Source organism: Hyla sarda, unplaced genomic scaffold (genome assembly GCF_029499605.1).
Source record: "Hyla sarda isolate aHylSar1 unplaced genomic scaffold, aHylSar1.hap1 scaffold_1191, whole genome shotgun sequence".
Lineage (NCBI taxonomy): Eukaryota > Metazoa > Chordata > Amphibia > Anura > Hylidae > Hyla > Hyla sarda.
Window position 1 is genome coordinate 72,231 of NW_026607814.1, and position 20,285 is coordinate 92,515.

Genomic DNA, 20,285 nt, shown 5'->3' on the forward strand with positions numbered 1-20,285 from the left:
GATGTCACCTAGAACCTTCACAGCAGCGACAGCTTTATGAGGAGCATCAGCACTGCTCTGCCTGAGCAGAACCATCACCGCCATAGGTTGTCAAATAACCCGGATTTAACCCACACAGGTAAGTCCAATGGGGTGCAGGCATGTCCTCTATGCTTACAGCTTCCCGTGGGTGTTGGTTTGATACCGTTTGGGGACAGCCAAGGAGGCATCTGCAGGCAACAAAGGTAGGTGTGTGCTTGTGTGTGTGTTTCCTATGCAGATCCTAAGCCCAGTGTCACATGCAAGTAGGAGGAGTAAGAAGGGTTCCTGGCAAATCCGGGTTATGGATTGCATTTAAAAAGGCCCCGTGGGAGTGCAATGGGCCCCTGTCTTGCTGCTTAGCAATAATGGTATGGGTTTAGGTTCTGCTGTGTGTACTGGTGGTTGACTGCCCCCCAGCCCAGAGTGTGCATGGAAAATTGTCTGGCAGCCTCCCTGACAGCAAGCAGTGATAGTGCCCATGAAGGGGACCTTGTTGGGCCCGCCCCTTTCACGGTTATCGCTTCTCGGCCTTTTGGCTAAGATCAAGTGTAGTATCTGTTCTTATCAGTTTAATATCTGATACGTCCCCTATCTGGGGACCATATATTAAATGGATTTTTGAGAACGGGGGCCGATTTCGAAGCTTGCTTCCGTCGCCCTATGCATTGACCCGATATGGCAGTATCTTCGGGTACAGTGCACCACCCCCTTACAGGGTTAAAAAGAAAGATTCCTACTTTCATTGCTACCTGCTTGCTGGCTAGCCAGCTAGCCAGCCCTGTGGGCCTTGCTGCTGCAGCCAAAAAACAAAAGGTGGTGCTGCTGCTGCTGCTTCTGCTGCTTCTGCTTGTGTCTGGCCGCTGTTGGAGCGTCCAGGCACAGGACTTCTGCTGCTGCTGACTAAATGGCCTCCTTAATTGGATCATTTGAGTAGCCAGCACACCTGTGCAGGTAGGGCATGACATGATAGGCAGCTGCCTTGATAGCGGGTGGGTGCTGAATGTTCCTAATTGACAAAATAAGATTAATGCTTATGAAGAAATATAAAATCTCATCCCTTCCCCAATATCGCGCCACACCCCTACCCCTTAATTCCCTGGTTGAACTTGATGGACATATGTCTTTTTTCGACCGTACTAACTATGTAACTATGTAACATAACATGGGGGGGGTCTCCTGGCTGTTCACACAGGTGTGTCATTGCTGTACATTGACCATGCATTGCTTCTGTGGTATTGCAAAGGCGCAAAGACAAATGCTTCCAGCCATCCATTGCACTAATGGATTGGTCATCAGCTGGCTGTCTATGTCCCGCATCAATATAGACCAAAGTACAGAGGGTTAGGCTATGCTATTGTGCACCTACCTGATGCATCAGAAGGTGCGAGGCCCTTGCTAAATTCTGTGCACAGACTTTGAGATCTATACTTTAGACTGTATCTAAACCTGCTCCAACATGGACTGACATTCTGGCCTACTTTCAGCCGATGCGACTTGTCTGTCGCTGAACAGTCGCTTTTTATGTATTCAGCACCTATGTATAATGTTGTAAAAATGCTCTAGAAGCTAAAGTCGCAGAAATGTCACACATATTTGGCCTGCAACTTTCTGTGCGACAAATTCAGACAGGAAAAATCAGTATAAATCCTTAGAAAATTATCCCCCAGTGTCTCCATCTGCTGGCGGTATTGAATAAGCATTGCTGCACTGATGGGGTATGCATTAGACGAAAAAAAAGAAGAAAAAGAAGAATAATACGCCCAGAAAAGAGGCGAAAAGGAGAAAAACGTAAAAAAACGTGAAAAAAAAGTAAGAGGAAGAGAAGGGAAAAAAAGGTGGAAATGGGTTTAAAAGTGATTTCGGCGGAGAAATATATATATATATATATATATATATATATATATATATATATATATATACGCGCACACACACACATATATATAAACGTATTCTCCGTTGAGATATTGCAGCCGCTGCTGTGTCCAGGCCCAGGAGCCTTAGCACTGTGCTGTGATGTCACTCAATACCACTGACATCACTAGGTGTAAACAACATCTCTCCTTTGCTGTGTATGTGACTATGGAGCTGTTTGGTGATGTCGTCTATTATGGCCTTCATAGAAGCAACAGGAGATTGTTGCATCCATCTAGAACCCTCAGAACTACAGTGCTATGATGTCACTCACTTCCACAGGCCTTGCAGAGTGTAAACAACAACAACCCAGCTTTGTTGTGTATGTAACCATAGGGATTTGTGATGTCACCTAGAACCTTCACAGCAGCGACAGCTTTATGAGGAGCATCAGCACTGCTCTGCCTGAGCAGAACCATCACCGCCATAGGTTGTCAAATAACCCGGATTTAACCCACACAGGTAAGTCCAATGGGGTGCAGGCATGTCCTCTATGCTTACAGCTTCCCGTGGGTGTTGGTTTGATACCGTTTGGGGACAGCCAAGGAGGCATCTGCAGGCAACAAAGGTAGGTGTGTGCTTGTGTGTGTGTTTCCTATGCAGATCCTAAGCCCAGTGTCACATGCAAGTAGGAGGAGTAAGAAGGGTTCCTGGCAAATCCGGGTTATGGATTGCATTTAAAAAGGCCCCGTGGGAGTGCAATGGGCCCCTGTCTTGCTGCTTAGCAATAATGGTATGGGTTTAGGTTCTGCTGTGTGTACTGGTGGTTGACTGCCCCCCAGCCCAGAGTGTGCATGGAAAATTGTCTGGCAGCCTCCCTGACAGCAAGCAGTGATAGTGCCCATGAAGGGGACCTTGTTGGGCCCGCCCCTTTCACGGTTATCGCTTCTCGGCCTTTTGGCTAAGATCAAGTGTAGTATCTGTTCTTATCAGTTTAATATCTGATACGTCCCCTATCTGGGGACCATATATTAAATGGATTTTTGAGAACGGGGGCCGATTTCGAAGCTTGCTTCCGTCGCCCTATGCATTGACCCGATATGGCAGTATCTTCGGGTACAGTGCACCACCCCCTTACAGGGTTAAAAAGAAAGATTCCTACTTTCATTGCTACCTGCTTGCTGGCTAGCCAGCTAGCCAGCCCTGTGGGCCTTGCTGCTGCAGCCAAAAAACAAAAGGTGGTGCTGCTGCTGCTGCTTCTGCTGCTTCTGCTTGTGTCTGGCCGCTGTTGGAGCGTCCAGGCACAGGACTTCTGCTGCTGCTGACTAAATGGCCTCCTTAATTGGATCATTTGAGTAGCCAGCACACCTGTGCAGGTAGGGCATGACATGATAGGCAGCTGCCTTGATAGCGGGTGGGTGCTGAATGTTCCTAATTGACAAAATAAGATTAATGCTTATGAAGAAATATAAAATCTCATCCCTTCCCCAATATCGCGCCACACCCCTACCCCTTAATTCCCTGGTTGAACTTGATGGACATATGTCTTTTTTCGACCGTACTAACTATGTAACTATGTAACATAACATGGGGGGGGGGGGGGGGTCTCCTGGCTGTTCACACAGGTGTGTCATTGCTGTACATTGACCATGCATTGCTTCTGTGGTATTGCAAAGGCAAAGACAAATGCTTCCAGCCATCCATTGCACTAATGGATTGGTCATCAGCTGGCTGTCTATGTCCCGCATCAATATAGACCAAAGTACAGAGGGTTAGGCTATGCTATTGTGCACCTACCTGATGCATCAGAAGGTGCGAGGCCCTTGCTAAATTCTGTGCACAGACTTTGAGATCTATACTTTAGACTGTATCTAAACCTGCTCCAACATGGACTGACATTCTGGCCTACTTTCAGCCGATGCGACTTGTCTGTCGCTGAACAGTCGCTTTTTATGTATTCAGCACCTATGTATAATGTTGTAAAAATGCTCTAGAAGCTAAAGTCGCAGAAATGTCACACATATTTGGCCTGCAACTTTCTGTGCGACAAATTCAGACAGGAAAAATCAGTATAAATCCTTAGAAAATTATCCCCCAGTGTCTCCATCTGCTGGCGGTATTGAATAAGCATTGCTGCACTGATGGGGTATGCATTAGACGAAAAAAAAGAAGAAAAAGAAGAATAATACGCCCAGAAAAGAGGCGAAAAGGAGAAAAACGTAAAAAAACGTGAAAAAAAAGTAAGAGGAAGAGAAGGGAAAAAAAGGTGGAAATGGGTTTAAAAGTGATTTCGGCGGAGAAATATATATATATATATATATATATATATATATATATATATATACGCGCACACACACACATATATATAAACGTATTCTCCGTTGAGATATTGCAGCCGCTGCTGTGTCCAGGCCCAGGAGCCTTAGCACTGTGCTGTGATGTCACTCAATACCACTGACATCACTAGGTGTAAACAACATCTCTCCTTTGCTGTGTATGTGACTATGGAGCTGTTTGGTGATGTCGTCTATTATGGCCTTCATAGAAGCAACAGGAGATTGTTGCATCCATCTAGAACCCTCAGAACTACAGTGCTATGATGTCACTCACTTCCACAGGCCTTGCAGAGTGTAAACAACAACAACCCAGCTTTGTTGTGTATGTAACCATAGGGATTTGTGATGTCACCTAGAACCTTCACAGCAGCGACAGCTTTATGAGGAGCATCAGCACTGCTCTGCCTGAGCAGAACCATCACCGCCATAGGTTGTCAAATAACCCGGATTTAACCCACACAGGTAAGTCCAATGGGGTGCAGGCATGTCCTCTATGCTTACAGCTTCCCGTGGGTGTTGGTTTGATACCGTTTGGGGACAGCCAAGGAGGCATCTGCAGGCAACAAAGGTAGGTGTGTGCTTGTGTGTGTGTTTCCTATGCAGATCCTAAGCCCAGTGTCACATGCAAGTAGGAGGAGTAAGAAGGGTTCCTGGCAAATCCGGGTTATGGATTGCATTTAAAAAGGCCCCGTGGGAGTGCAATGGGCCCCTGTCTTGCTGCTTAGCAATAATGGTATGGGTTTAGGTTCTGCTGTGTGTACTGGTGGTTGACTGCCCCCCAGCCCAGAGTGTGCATGGAAAATTGTCTGGCAGCCTCCCTGACAGCAAGCAGTGATAGTGCCCATGAAGGGGACCTTGTTGGGCCCGCCCCTTTCACGGTTATCGCTTCTCGGCCTTTTGGCTAAGATCAAGTGTAGTATCTGTTCTTATCAGTTTAATATCTGATACGTCCCCTATCTGGGGACCATATATTAAATGGATTTTTGAGAACATGGCCGATTTCGAAGCTTGCTTCCGTCGCCCTATGCATTGACCCGATATGGCAGTATCTTCGGGTACAGTGCACCACCCCCTTACAGGGTTAAAAAGAAAGATTCCTACTTTCATTGCTACCTGCTTGCTGGCTAGCCAGCTAGCCAGCCCTGTGGGCCTTGCTGCTGCAGCCAAAAAACAAAAGGTGGTGCTGCTGCTGCTGCTTCTGCTGCTTCTGCTTGTGTCTGGCCGCTGTTGGAGCGTCCAGGCACAGGACTTCTGCTGCTGCTGACTAAATGGCCTCCTTAATTGGATCATTTGAGTAGCCAGCACACCTGTGCAGGTAGGGCATGACATGATAGGCAGCTGCCTTGATAGCGGGTGGGTGCTGAATGTTCCTAATTGACAAAATAAGATTAATGCTTATGAAGAAATATAAAATCTCATCCCTTCCCCAATATCGCGCCACACCCCTACCCCTTAATTCCCTGGTTGAACTTGATGGACATATGTCTTTTTTCGACCGTACTAACTATGTAACTATGTAACATAACATGGGGGGGGGGGGGGGGGGGGTCTCCTGGCTGTTCACACAGGTGTGTCATTGCTGTACATTGACCATGCATTGCTTCTGTGGTATTGCAAAGGCAAAGACAAATGCTTCCAGCCATCCATTGCACTAATGGATTGGTCATCAGCTGGCTGTCTATGTCCCGCATCAATATAGACCAAAGTACAGAGGGTTAGGCTATGCTATTGTGCACCTACCTGATGCATCAGAAGGTGCGAGGCCCTTGCTAAATTCTGTGCACAGACTTTGAGATCTATACTTTAGACTGTATCTAAACCTGCTCCAACATGGACTGACATTCTGGCCTACTTTCAGCCGATGCGACTTGTCTGTCGCTGAACAGTCGCTTTTTATGTATTCAGCACCTATGTATAATGTTGTAAAAATGCTCTAGAAGCTAAAGTCGCAGAAATGTCACACATATTTGGCCTGCAACTTTCTGTGCGACAAATTCAGACAGGAAAAATCAGTATAAATCCTTAGAAAATTATCCCCCAGTGTCTCCATCTGCTGGCGGTATTGAATAAGCATTGCTGCACTGATGGGGTATGCATTAGACGAAAAAAAAGAAGAAAAAGAAGAATAATACGCCCAGAAAAGAGGCGAAAAGGAGAAAAACGTAAAAAAACGTGAAAAAAAAGTAAGAGGAAGAGAAGGGAAAAAAAGGTGGAAATGGGTTTAAAAGTGATTTCGGCGGAGAAATATATATATATATATATATATATATATATATATATATATATATATACGCGCACACACACACATATATATAAACGTATTCTCCGTTGAGATATTGCAGCCGCTGCTGTGTCCAGGCCCAGGAGCCTTAGCACTGTGCTGTGATGTCACTCAATACCACTGACATCACTAGGTGTAAACAACATCTCTCCTTTGCTGTGTATGTGACTATGGAGCTGTTTGGTGATGTCGTCTATTATGGCCTTCATAGAAGCAACAGGAGATTGTTGCATCCATCTAGAACCCTCAGAACTACAGTGCTATGATGTCACTCACTTCCACAGGCCTTGCAGAGTGTAAACAACAACAACCCAGCTTTGTTGTGTATGTAACCATAGGGATTTGTGATGTCACCTAGAACCTTCACAGCAGCGACAGCTTTATGAGGAGCATCAGCACTGCTCTGCCTGAGCAGAACCATCACCGCCATAGGTTGTCAAATAACCCGGATTTAACCCACACAGGTAAGTCCAATGGGGTGCAGGCATGTCCTCTATGCTTACAGCTTCCCGTGGGTGTTGGTTTGATACCGTTTGGGGACAGCCAAGGAGGCATCTGCAGGCAACAAAGGTAGGTGTGTGCTTGTGTGTGTGTTTCCTATGCAGATCCTAAGCCCAGTGTCACATGCAAGTAGGAGGAGTAAGAAGGGTTCCTGGCAAATCCGGGTTATGGATTGCATTTAAAAAGGCCCCGTGGGAGTGCAATGGGCCCCTGTCTTGCTGCTTAGCAATAATGGTATGGGTTTAGGTTCTGCTGTGTGTACTGGTGGTTGACTGCCCCCCAGCCCAGAGTGTGCATGGAAAATTGTCTGGCAGCCTCCCTGACAGCAAGCAGTGATAGTGCCCATGAAGGGGACCTTGTTGGGCCCGCCCCTTTCACGGTTATCGCTTCTCGGCCTTTTGGCTAAGATCAAGTGTAGTATCTGTTCTTATCAGTTTAATATCTGATACGTCCCCTATCTGGGGACCATATATTAAATGGATTTTTGAGAACGGGGGCCGATTTCGAAGCTTGCTTCCGTCGCCCTATGCATTGACCCGATATGGCAGTATCTTCGGGTACAGTGCACCACCCCCTTACAGGGTTAAAAAGAAAGATTCCTACTTTCATTGCTACCTGCTTGCTGGCTAGCCAGCTAGCCAGCCCTGTGGGCCTTGCTGCTGCAGCCAAAAAACAAAAGGTGGTGCTGCTGCTGCTGCTTCTGCTGCTTCTGCTTGTGTCTGGCCGCTGTTGGAGCGTCCAGGCACAGGACTTCTGCTGCTGCTGACTAAATGGCCTCCTTAATTGGATCATTTGAGTAGCCAGCACACCTGTGCAGGTAGGGCATGACATGATAGGCAGCTGCCTTGATAGCGGGTGGGTGCTGAATGTTCCTAATTGACAAAATAAGATTAATGCTTATGAAGAAATATAAAATCTCATCCCTTCCCCAATATCGCGCCACACCCCTACCCCTTAATTCCCTGGTTGAACTTGATGGACATATGTCTTTTTTCGACCGTACTAACTATGTAACTATGTAACATAACATGGGGGGGGGGGGGGGGTCTCCTGGCTGTTCACACAGGTGTGTCATTGCTGTACATTGACCATGCATTGCTTCTGTGGTATTGCAAAGGCAAAGACAAATGCTTCCAGCCATCCATTGCACTAATGGATTGGTCATCAGCTGGCTGTCTATGTCCCGCATCAATATAGACCAAAGTACAGAGGGTTAGGCTATGCTATTGTGCACCTACCTGATGCATCAGAAGGTGCGAGGCCCTTGCTAAATTCTGTGCACAGACTTTGAGATCTATACTTTAGACTGTATCTAAACCTGCTCCAACATGGACTGACATTCTGGCCTACTTTCAGCCGATGCGACTTGTCTGTCGCTGAACAGTCGCTTTTTATGTATTCAGCACCTATGTATAATGTTGTTAAAAATGCTCTAGAAGCTAAAGTCGCAGAAATGTCACACATATTTGGCCTGCAACTTTCTGTGCGACAAATTCAGACAGGAAAAATCAGTATAAATCCTTAGAAAATTATCCCCCAGTGTCTCCATCTGCTGGCGGTATTGAATAAGCATTGCTGCACTGATGGGGTATGCATTAGACGAAAAAAAAGAAGAAAAAGAAGAATAATACGCCCAGAAAAGAGGCGAAAAGGAGAAAAACGTAAAAAAACGTGAAAAAAAAGTAAGAGGAAGAGAAGGGAAAAAAAGGTGGAAATGGGTTTAAAAGTGATTTCGGCGGAGAAATATATATATATATATATATATATATATATATATATATATATATACGCGCACACACACACATATATATAAACGTATTCTCCGTTGAGATATTGCAGCCGCTGCTGTGTCCAGGCCCAGGAGCCTTAGCACTGTGCTGTGATGTCACTCAATACCACTGACATCACTAGGTGTAAACAACATCTCTCCTTTGCTGTGTATGTGACTATGGAGCTGTTTGGTGATGTCGTCTATTATGGCCTTCATAGAAGCAACAGGAGATTGTTGCATCCATCTAGAACCCTCAGAACTACAGTGCTATGATGTCACTCACTTCCACAGGCCTTGCAGAGTGTAAACAACAACAACCCAGCTTTGTTGTGTATGTAACCATAGGGATTTGTGATGTCACCTAGAACCTTCACAGCAGCGACAGCTTTATGAGGAGCATCAGCACTGCTCTGCCTGAGCAGAACCATCACCGCCATAGGTTGTCAAATAACCCGGATTTAACCCACACAGGTAAGTCCAATGGGGTGCAGGCATGTCCTCTATGCTTACAGCTTCCCGTGGGTGTTGGTTTGATACCGTTTGGGGACAGCCAAGGAGGCATCTGCAGGCAACAAAGGTAGGTGTGTGCTTGTGTGTGTGTTTCCTATGCAGATCCTAAGCCCAGTGTCACATGCAAGTAGGAGGAGTAAGAAGGGTTCCTGGCAAATCCGGGTTATGGATTGCATTTAAAAAGGCCCCGTGGGAGTGCAATGGGCCCCTGTCTTGCTGCTTAGCAATAATGGTATGGGTTTAGGTTCTGCTGTGTGTACTGGTGGTTGACTGCCCCCCAGCCCAGAGTGTGCATGGAAAATTGTCTGGCAGCCTCCCTGACAGCAAGCAGTGATAGTGCCCATGAAGGGGACCTTGTTGGGCCCGCCCCTTTCACGGTTATCGCTTCTCGGCCTTTTGGCTAAGATCAAGTGTAGTATCTGTTCTTATCAGTTTAATATCTGATACGTCCCCTATCTGGGGACCATATATTAAATGGATTTTTGAGAACGGGGGCCGATTTCGAAGCTTGCTTCCGTCGCCCTATGCATTGACCCGATATGGCAGTATCTTCGGGTACAGTGCACCACCCCCTTACAGGGTTAAAAAGAAAGATTCCTACTTTCATTGCTACCTGCTTGCTGGCTAGCCCTGTGGGCCTTGCTGCTGCAGCCAAAAAACAAAAGGTGGTGCTGCTGCTGCTGCTTCTGCTGCTTCTGCTTGTGTCTGGCCGCTGTTGGAGCGTCCAGGCACAGGACTTCTGCTGCTGCTGACTAAATGGCCTCCTTAATTGGATCATTTGAGTAGCCAGCACACCTGTGCAGGTAGGGCATGACATGATAGGCAGCTGCCTTGATAGCGGGTGGGTGCTGAATGTTCCTAATTGACAAAATAAGATTAATGCTTATGAAGAAATATAAAATCTCATCCCTTCCCCAATATCGCGCCACACCCCTACCCCTTAATTCCCTGGTTGAACTTGATGGACATATGTCTTTTTTCGACCGTACTAACTATGTAACTATGTAACATAACATGGGGGGGGGGGGGGGGGGGTCTCCTGGCTGTTCACACAGGTGTGTCATTGCTGTACATTGACCATGCATTGCTTCTGTGGTATTGCAAAGGCAAAGACAAATGCTTCCAGCCATCCATTGCACTAATGGATTGGTCATCAGCTGGCTGTCTATGTCCCGCATCAATATAGACCAAAGTACAGAGGGTTAGGCTATGCTATTGTGCACCTACCTGATGCATCAGAAGGTGCGAGGCCCTTGCTAAATTCTGTGCACAGACTTTGAGATCTATACTTTAGACTGTATCTAAACCTGCTCCAACATGGACTGACATTCTGGCCTACTTTCAGCCGATGCGACTTGTCTGTCGCTGAACAGTCGCTTTTTATGTATTCAGCACCTATGTATAATGTTGTAAAAATGCTCTAGAAGCTAAAGTCGCAGAAATGTCACACATATTTGGCCTGCAACTTTCTGTGCGACAAATTCAGACAGGAAAAATCAGTATAAATCCTTAGAAAATTATCCCCCAGTGTCTCCATCTGCTGGCGGTATTGAATAAGCATTGCTGCACTGATGGGGTATGCATTAGACGAAAAAAAAGAAGAAAAAGAAGAATAATACGCCCAGAAAAGAGGCGAAAAGGAGAAAAACGTAAAAAAACGTGAAAAAAAAGTAAGAGGAAGAGAAGGGAAAAAAAGGTGGAAATGGGTTTAAAAGTGATTTCGGCGGAGAATATATATATATATATATATATATATATATATATATATATATATATACGCGCACACACACACATATATATAAACGTATTCTCCGTTGAGATATTGCAGCCGCTGCTGTGTCCAGGCCCAGGAGCCTTAGCACTGTGCTGTGATGTCACTCAATACCACTGACATCACTAGGTGTAAACAACATCTCTCCTTTGCTGTGTATGTGACTATGGAGCTGTTTGGTGATGTCGTCTATTATGGCCTTCATAGAAGCAACAGGAGATTGTTGCATCCATCTAGAACCCTCAGAACTACAGTGCTATGATGTCACTCACTTCCACAGGCCTTGCAGAGTGTAAACAACAACAACCCAGCTTTGTTGTGTATGTAACCATAGGGATTTGTGATGTCACCTAGAACCTTCACAGCAGCGACAGCTTTATGAGGAGCATCAGCACTGCTCTGCCTGAGCAGAACCATCACCGCCATAGGTTGTCAAATAACCCGGATTTAACCCACACAGGTAAGTCCAATGGGGTGCAGGCATGTCCTCTATGCTTACAGCTTCCCGTGGGTGTTGGTTTGATACCGTTTGGGGACAGCCAAGGAGGCATCTGCAGGCAACAAAGGTAGGTGTGTGCTTGTGTGTGTGTTTCCTATGCAGATCCTAAGCCCAGTGTCACATGCAAGTAGGAGGAGTAAGAAGGGTTCCTGGCAAATCCGGGTTATGGATTGCATTTAAAAAGGCCCCGTGGGAGTGCAATGGGCCCCTGTCTTGCTGCTTAGCAATAATGGTATGGGTTTAGGTTCTGCTGTGTGTACTGGTGGTTGACTGCCCCCCAGCCCAGAGTGTGCATGGAAAATTGTCTGGCAGCCTCCCTGACAGCAAGCAGTGATAGTGCCCATGAAGGGGACCTTGTTGGGCCCGCCCCTTTCACGGTTATCGCTTCTCGGCCTTTTGGCTTCGATCCTGTGCGGTTTACCGGGCAGGGTAGGAGTCGGAAGGGGTGGTGATCGGGGCCCTCTTTTGCGGGGGGCCCTGGATTGTTACTGGGTTGCGATAGTGGGTATCTTAACCTGCAAAAATGAGCGGAGAGAGGACTCGAGGACTCGAGGATACGGTGCGGATTTACGTTCCTGGCGAACACCGGGGGACGATTGGATTGGATCAAGTTGTGCTGGAGATTCTTCGCAAGCTCCAGTACCTTCAGGTATGGCATGTAATCGCTATGCAAGACTTCCCTAGGCAAGGGATTTACGATATAACCTTTTATGATTCTGAGGTTTGCCAGAGGGTCTACATGGACTTAGAAGTGATGAAGAGGAGGAATGAGCCAGCTATAATGAGTAAGGTGAAAGTGGAGCCATTATTCATGAATATGTCTAAGGTTGTTATAGTCCATATGTACAACCCGAAGGTTTCGGATGAGATGGTGACCAATTTTTTGTACCGATATTGTGATGAAGTTAAATTTCTTGGAAGACTCAAGAACAGACATGGGTACTTTAATTGTAAAAGGAAATTTGTTGTAAAATTTAAAAAGGACGAAGGAATGGAAGAGGGAAGGAAGAGTATACCACAGGTATTTTCTATTGGAGGAGAAAGAGGTTTTTGTTTTTATGAAGGACAGTTGCAGTACTGTAGACGTTGTCACGCTTATGGACATGTACAGGAGTCTTGCCCTGAGCAAGGAGTATGCTGTAGGAATTGTGGGAAATCAGGTCACAACTCGGGTGAATGTACTGAGAAGAAAACGTGTGATATCTGTGGTAGTGAGGAGCATTTGGCTAGAGGATGCAGTTTATGGTATAGAAAGAAAATGAGCTATGCTGACGCAGCAGGAAATAGAAGAGAGGAAAGAGGAGAAAGGCCATTTCCACGTGTTTTTGGTGTGAATGCTGAGGTGACTCAGGTGATTGACGAGAACTCTGTAAAAGGGAGTGCAGCAGGTGTGACAGTGCAGCACATGAATACTCAGGAAAAATCTGGAAAAGGGGAGGAGGGTGACTCCACTGGTGTGCATTGTGAGGAGACTGGTGTTGGTGAAGAGTTTACTGAGGTCAGTAAGAAGAAAGCACGTAAAGGGAAAAAAGAGAAAGTGGTGGAGAGTGTGGAGACTGTGTGTAGGGAGGTTCCCCCATGTGAAGAAACAATTGAGGATTTTGAATGCCCAAACCCAGTGGTGGGGGAGGAGGAGGGGATGGAGTTTCAGGAGAATGAGAGTGAGAGATCCCTAACACCTGGGCAGAGGGTGATTAGTGGGGAGGAGAATGTAACATCTGAAGAGGAGGAGAAGGAGGAGGAGGAGGGGGAAGATGAAGATGAAGATGCAAATGGAGGCTTTCAAGGTAAAAGTAAAAGGTGTAAGAAAGGGAGTTGGTCAGGGGATCAGACGGATCCTGTGTATGGAGGTGAGAAAATGATGGACAGGGACTCTCAAGTGGGGTCGCCTGATTGCTATGGGATGCTGCTAAGGAAGGTTGAAGGTCAGAATACTAACTTCTAGTTAAAATGGATGTTAAGAAAAGGGATTGCCTTCTTTCCTTTTTAATGGCATTGGTTGTGGCTACTCTTAATGTTCGGAGTATAGGAACAACCATCAGAAGAGCAGCAGTTTTTGATTTTTTGGAGAATGTGAAGGGAGATATATTTTGTTTACAGGAGTGTGCAATTAAGTCTGCACCTTATGTAGATGAATGGAAGAGAGGGCAGTCTTTTTGGTCTACATGCACAGAGAATAAAAATGAAGGTGTGGGGATTTTATTGTGTAACAGGGACATTAAAGTTTTAAATTGCCAAGTTTTAGTACCAGGTCGTTGTATGGTTTTAAATTTTGAGTTTTTAGGCCAGAGAATGAGAGTTTTTAATGTATATGCGCCAGCAGAAAAACAGGCACGTGTGTTATTTTTAGAGTCTCTTAAACTTTTTATTCCTGGTCGTGATGGTACTATTATTGTTGGTGATTTTAACTGCATTAGATCCGTCAATGATCGTGAGAGCTCTGCTAAGGTTAGAACTGATATTACTTCAAATGTTTTAAACCAAATTATACAAGACTTACATTATTCTGATGTGGGACTGATGGTTAGCACTGATGAAAGATACACCTATATATCAGATAGTGGCCGCTGTAAATCCCGGATTGATTACATTCTTGTCTCTGAGGGGATTAAGGTGGTCCGGTGCAATCAAATGATGTCAACTTTCTCAGATCATAAGATGGTGTCGGCAGAAATAAGTATTGCAGAGTCCTTTCATTTTGGTAGAGGGCTCTGGAAATTAAATGTAAGTCTATTAGAAGATGAAGAAGTAATGGCCGGTTTTAAAGATTTTTTTTTATCTTGTACTTCTAAACAATCTGTTTTTAGTAATGTTTTAGCTTGGTGGGATTGGGCAAAAAGTGAGTTTGCTAAGTATTTTAAGTTCATTTGCATAAGGAGGGCACAAGAAAAGAGGAGGGGTTATGAAAGGCTTATCTCACGTTTAGAAACTCTCTTTAAGTTTAAACATGTTGGTGTGGAGGTGGAGGAGGAAATTGAGAAGGTGAAAATTGAGATGAAGAACAGGTTGTTGGAAAGAGGTAGAAATATTGTTTTTAAATCCAAAGTTCAACATTTGGAGGAAAATGAACAATGTACAAGATATTTCTTTAAAAAATGTTTTAATGCTGGGGGTGTTTTTAAGTCTGTTTTAACTCCTACAGGGGAAGTTGTTGGTGATGAGATGGTGAAGGAGATTGGCAGATTTTATGAAACACTTTTTAGTAATAAGAGCAGAGCCAGTGAGACGGAGATGAATGATTATTGTAATATTTTAGAGAATAATGTCCCTGAAGGAAAAAGTGCATTTTTAATTGAGGAAGTTTGTGAAGGGGAGATCAAGCAGGCTCTGGACAAGACAGCGAAAGGGAAGACACCGGGCTGTGATGGCCTCCCCTTTGAGTTTTATTCAGTTTTTTGGCATATTTTAAAGCAAGATTTTACACGGGTGGTGCAATATGTTTTTAACTCAGGTATTTTAGCGGAGTCTATGAAGAAAGGAGTTATTACCTTGATACATAAGAAAGGTGATGAAAGAGATTTGAAAAACTGGAGGCCGATCACATTATTGAATACAGATTATAAGATCATTGCAAAGATTGTGGCGAACAGGATGAGTGACATAGTTGAGCACCTTGTTGGAGAATACCAAGTTTGTGCAGTGCCAAATAGGAGAATAACTGATAATTTATTAGTTTTAAGAGACTCTATTTATTATAGTAATTTTAATAAGAATGCACTTTTTGTGGAATCCATTGATTTTGAAAAAGCTTATGACAGAGTTGCTCATGATTTTATGTTTATGGTTTTAAAGCATATGGGTATTCCTGAGAAGCTACTGTTTGTGATTAAAAGTTTTTATTATGGGGCAACAAGTCAGATTTTAGTCAATGGACATGTGGGGCCGGGTTTTAATATTTTATCAGGAGTACGACAGGGATGCCCACTCTCCCCAATTTTATTCATTTGTGTCATTGAGGCCTTGCTCAAAAATGTACAGAAGGACAAATGTGTGAGTGGTGTTTTTATCCCGGGAAGTAATGGAAGGAATTTGAAGGTTTTAAGTTACATGGATGATGTGGTTTTTACTTGCACTTCCCAAGCTGATCTTAATAGAGTGAATTTGCATGTAAAGATTTTTTGTTGTATTGCTGGTATGAAAGTCAATTGGGGGAAGTGCCAATTGAGTAATTTTGGAAAGCAAGGAAAAGTGGTGGTGGATGGCGTGGATGAGAAGGAAGATATTGAAGTGTTAGGGGTTGTTTTTGAAAAAAATCTAAAAGGAGGGAAAAGTTATGAGAAGTTGGAGGAGAAGATAGAGAAGAAATTATCTTTTTGGAAATTGAGAAACTTGTCCCTTAAAGGTAAAGTTCTGATTTTAAAGGCAGTAATTTTGCCACTACTATTATATACTGCAATGGTTTTCCCACCCGGCAAATTATGGACCAGAAGGATGACAAGGAAGTTGTTTATTTTTTTCTGGGGTTCAAAGATGGAAAAGATGAAGAGGGAGGAAGTGATGAAGAGCGTGAAGAAAGGCGGATATAATTTCCCGGATATTAATCTGTTTTTAAAGACTCATTACTTTCTTTTAATTTATAAAGTGTCTCAGTGCAATAATTGGGTGGCAGACATGAGCAGGTATTTGGCAGGATGGTTGTTTTCCAAATGGGGCTGGTGTGAGAAGGATCTGAGGAGACCAATAGCGCAAGTTATACCTACCTTCTATGTGGTTCTCGGGTCTTTCAGTGATCAATTTGGTTTGAGTTCCCTGGGAAAACCTGAGAAAAAGAAAATTGAAAATGAAATAAGAAAAAATGAGAGATTATATGAAGTACCATTCTGCACTACTGCTCAGTCTGTGAAGATCTGGAATCTTTTTAATGTTAGAGGATTATCGAATAGACAGAGAGATGTAAACTGGATGACTTTTCATGGCTGCCTCCCAACCAGAGCTTTCCTGAATGGACGAGGAATAAGAGTGAGCGAGAAATGTCCAAGAGAGGGTTGTGGAGGCAGGGAGGATACAGTGCACTTATTTTGGAACTGTTTTTATGCAAGAGAATTTTTTATGCTTCTACAGAGGTTTTTTTCTGCAATCACGGGATATGTTGATTTTAATTTTGAGAAGATTTTTATTGGTCAGGATTTTAGCAAGAGAGAGGACACACGTGAAAGCTGGATTGTATTTTCTGTTTTTAAAGAAGTTTTATGGGATTCTAGAAACCTGCTTGTTTTTAAAAATGTGTATATTTCTCCAAGGGAGTTGAAGAGACTTTTTTTTGGAAGGTTGTTTATTATTTTTCTATTTGACAAGAAGAGAATGGGAGAGGAAGAGGCTGAAAAGATTTGGAGATACAAGGAATGGAGAAAGTTGTAAGTATCCTGATCAAGGTTTTGAATTTGTGCTTCTCTTATAGTTTTCTTATTGAGATATTTTTCCGCATGATGTTTTTTCAGACTTTGTTTAGAAGTGATGAGTTTTGGTAGGTGACCTGATGATCGCTTGAACAATAGTCTGTAACTGAGGAAAAAAAAAAAAAAAAAAAAAAAAAAAATCTGTTCTTATCAGTTTAATATCTGATACGTCCCCTATCTGGGGACCATATATTAAATGGATTTTTGAGAACGGGGGCCGATTTCGAAGCTTGCTTCCGTCGCCCTATGCATTGACCCGATATGGCAGTATCTTCGGGTACAGTGCACCACCCCCTTACAGGGTTAAAAAGAAAGATTCCTACTTTCATTGCTACCTGCTTGCTGGCTAGCCAGCTAGCCAGCCCTGTGGGCCTTGCTGCTGCAGCCAAAAAACAAAAGGTGGTGCTGCTGCTGCTTCTGCTGCTTCTGCTTCTGCTTGTGTCTGGCCCCTGTTGGAGCGTCCAGGCACAGGACTTCTGCTGCTGCTGACTAAATGGCCTCCTTAATTGGATCATTTGAGTAGCCAGCACACCTGTGCAGGTAGGGCATGACATGATAGGCAGCTGCCTTGATAGCGGGTGGGTGCTGAATGTTCCTAATTGACAAAATAAGATTAATGCTTATGAAGAAATATAAAATCTCATCCCTTCCCCAATATCGCGCCACACCCCTACCCCTTAATTCCCTGGTTGAACTTGATGGACATATGTCTTTTTTCGACCGTACTAACTATGTAACTATGTAACATAACATGGGGGGGGGGGGGGGGGGTCTCCTGGCTGTTCACACAGGTGTGTCATTGCTGTACATTGACCATGCATTGCTTCTGTGGTATTGCAAAGGCAAAGACAAATGCTTCCAGCCATCCATTGCACTAATGGATTGGTCATCAGCTGGCTGTCTATGTCCGGCATCAATATAGACCAAAGTACAGAGGGTTAGGCTATGCTATTGTGCACCTACCTGATGCATCAGAAGGTGCGAGGCCCTTGCTAAATTCTGTGCACAGACTTTGAGATCTATACTTTAGACTGTATCTAAACCTGCTCCAACATGGACTGACATTCTGGCCTACTTTCAGCCGATGCGACTTGTCTGTCGCTGAACAGTCGCTTTTTATGTATTCAGCACCTATGTATAATGTTGTAAAAATGCTCTAGAAGCTAAAGTCGCAGAAATGTCACACATATTTGGCCTGCAACTTTCTGTGCGACAAATTCAGACAGGAAAAATCAGTATAAATCCTTAGAAAATTATCCCCCAGTGTCTCCATCTGCTGGCGGTATTGAATAAGCATTGCTGCACTGATGGGGTATGCATTAGACGAAAAAAAAGAAGAAAAAGAAGAATAATACGCCCAGAAAAGAGGCGAAAAGGAGAAAAACGTAAAAAAACGTGAAAAAAAAGTAAGAGGAAGAGAAGGGAAAAAAAGGTGGAAATGGGTTTAAAAGTGATTTCGGCGGAGAAATATATATATATATATATATATATATATATATATATATATATATATATATATATACGCGCACACACACACATATATATAAACGTATTCTCCGTTGAGATATTGCAGCCGCTGCTGTGTCCAGGCCCAGGAGCCTTAGCACTGTGCTGTGATGTCACTCAATACCACTGACATCACTAGGTGTAAACAACATCTCTCCTTTGCTGTGTATGTGACTATGGAGCTGTTTGGTGATGTCGTCTATTATGGCCTTCATAGAAGCAACAGGAGATTGTTGCATCCATCTAGAACCCTCAGAACTACAGTGCTATGATGTCACTCACTTCCACAGGCCTTGCAGAGTGTAAACAACAACAACCCAGCTTTGTTGTGTATGTAACCATAGGGATTTGTGATGTCACCTAGAACCTTCACAGCAGCGACAGCTTTATGAGGAGCATCAGCACTGCTCTGCCTGAGCAGAACCATCACCGCCATAGGTTGTCAAATAACCCGGATTTAACCCACACAGGTAAGTCCAATGGGGTGCAGGCATGTCCTCTATGCTTACAGCTTCCCGTGGGTGTTGGTTTGATACCGTTTGGGGACAGCCAAGGAGGCATCTGCAGGCAACAAAGGTAGGTGTGTGCTTGTGTGTGTGTTTCCTATGCAGATCCTAAGCCCAGTGTCACATGCAAGTAGGAGGAGTAAGAAGGGTTCCTGGCAAATCCGGGTTATGGATTGCATTTAAAAAGGCCCCGTGGGAGTGCAATGGGCCCCTGTCTTGCTGCTTAGCAATAATGGTATGGGTTTAGGTTCTGCTGTGTGTACTGGTGGTTGACTGCCCCCCAGCCCAGAGTGTGCATGGAAAATTGTCTGGCAGCCTCCCTGACAGCAAGCAGTGATAGTGCCCATGAAGGGGACCTTGTTGGGCCCGCCCCTTTCACGGTTATCGCTTCTCGGCCTTTTGGCTAAGATCAAGTGTAGTATCTGTTCTTATCAGTTTAATATCTGATACGTCCCCTATCTGGGGACCATATATTAAATGGATTTTTGAGAACGGGGGCCGATTTCGAAGCTTGCTTCCGTCGCCCTATGCATTGACCCGATATGGCAGTATCTTCGGGTACAGTGCACCACCCCCTTACAGGGTTAAAAAGAAAGATTCCTACTTTCATTGCTACCTGCTTGCTGGCTAGCCAGCTAGCCAGCCCTGTGGGCCTTGCTGCTGCAGCCAAAAAACAAAAGGTGGTGCTGCTGCTGCTGCTTCTGCTGCTTCTGCTTGTGTCTGGCCGCTGTTGGAGCGTCCAGGCACAGGACTTCTGCTGCTGCTGACTAAATGGCCTCCTTAATTGGATCATTTGAGTAGCCAGCACACCTGTGCAGGTAGGGCATGACATGATAGGCAGCTGCCTTGATAGCGGGTGGGTGCTGAATGTTCCTAATTGACAAAATAAGATTAATGCTTATGAAGAAATATAAAATCTCATCCCTTCCCCAATATCGCGCCACACCCCTACCCCTTAATTCCCTGGTTGAACTTGATGGACATATGTCTTTTTTCGACCGTACTAACTATGTAACTATGTAACATAACATGGGGGGGGGGGGGGGGGGTCTCCTGGCTGTTCACACAGGTGTGTCATTGCTGTACATTGACCATGCATTGCTTCTGTGGTATTGCAAAGGCAAAGACAAATGCTTCCAGCCATCCATTGCACTAATGGATTGGTCATCAGCTGGCTGTCTATGTCCCGCATCAATATAGACCAAAGTACAGAGGGTTAGGCTATGCTATTGTGCACCTACCTGATGCATCAGAAGGTGCGAGGCCCTTGCTAAATTCTGTGCACAGACTTTGAGATCTATACTTTAGACTGTATCTAAACCTGCTCCAACATGGA

The 20,285-nt window shown here is 44.5% G+C and overlaps 6 non-coding genes and 1 pseudogene across 6 annotated transcripts; all 7 read left to right on the plus strand.

Moving 5' to 3' along the window:
* The first annotated feature begins 537 nt into the window (after nt 1–537).
* On the plus strand, nt 538–728 carry LOC130303131 (U2 spliceosomal RNA). The gene has a single exon (XR_008853247.1). It is a non-coding gene; the product is annotated as a U2 spliceosomal RNA (small nuclear RNA).
* A 2,085-nt stretch (nt 729–2,813) lies between these two features.
* Nucleotides 2,814–3,004, plus strand: LOC130303132 (U2 spliceosomal RNA). Its single transcript, XR_008853248.1, has one exon. It is a non-coding gene; the product is annotated as a U2 spliceosomal RNA (small nuclear RNA).
* A 2,085-nt stretch (nt 3,005–5,089) lies between these two features.
* Nucleotides 5,090–5,279, plus strand: LOC130303148 (U2 spliceosomal RNA). Its single transcript, XR_008853263.1, has one exon. It is a non-coding gene; the product is annotated as a U2 spliceosomal RNA (small nuclear RNA).
* Nucleotides 5,280–7,372: 2,093 nt separating this feature from the next.
* On the plus strand, nt 7,373–7,563 carry LOC130303134 (U2 spliceosomal RNA). The gene has a single exon (XR_008853249.1). It is a non-coding gene; the product is annotated as a U2 spliceosomal RNA (small nuclear RNA).
* A 2,088-nt stretch (nt 7,564–9,651) lies between these two features.
* On the plus strand, nt 9,652–9,842 carry LOC130303135 (U2 spliceosomal RNA). Its single transcript, XR_008853250.1, has one exon. It is a non-coding gene; the product is annotated as a U2 spliceosomal RNA (small nuclear RNA).
* A 7,178-nt stretch (nt 9,843–17,020) lies between these two features.
* Nucleotides 17,021–17,230, plus strand: LOC130303152 (U2 spliceosomal RNA; annotated as a pseudogene).
* Nucleotides 17,231–19,332: 2,102 nt separating this feature from the next.
* LOC130303136 (U2 spliceosomal RNA) lies at nt 19,333–19,523 on the plus strand. Its single transcript, XR_008853251.1, has one exon. It is a non-coding gene; the product is annotated as a U2 spliceosomal RNA (small nuclear RNA).
* Nucleotides 19,524–20,285: the final 762 nt, after the last annotated feature.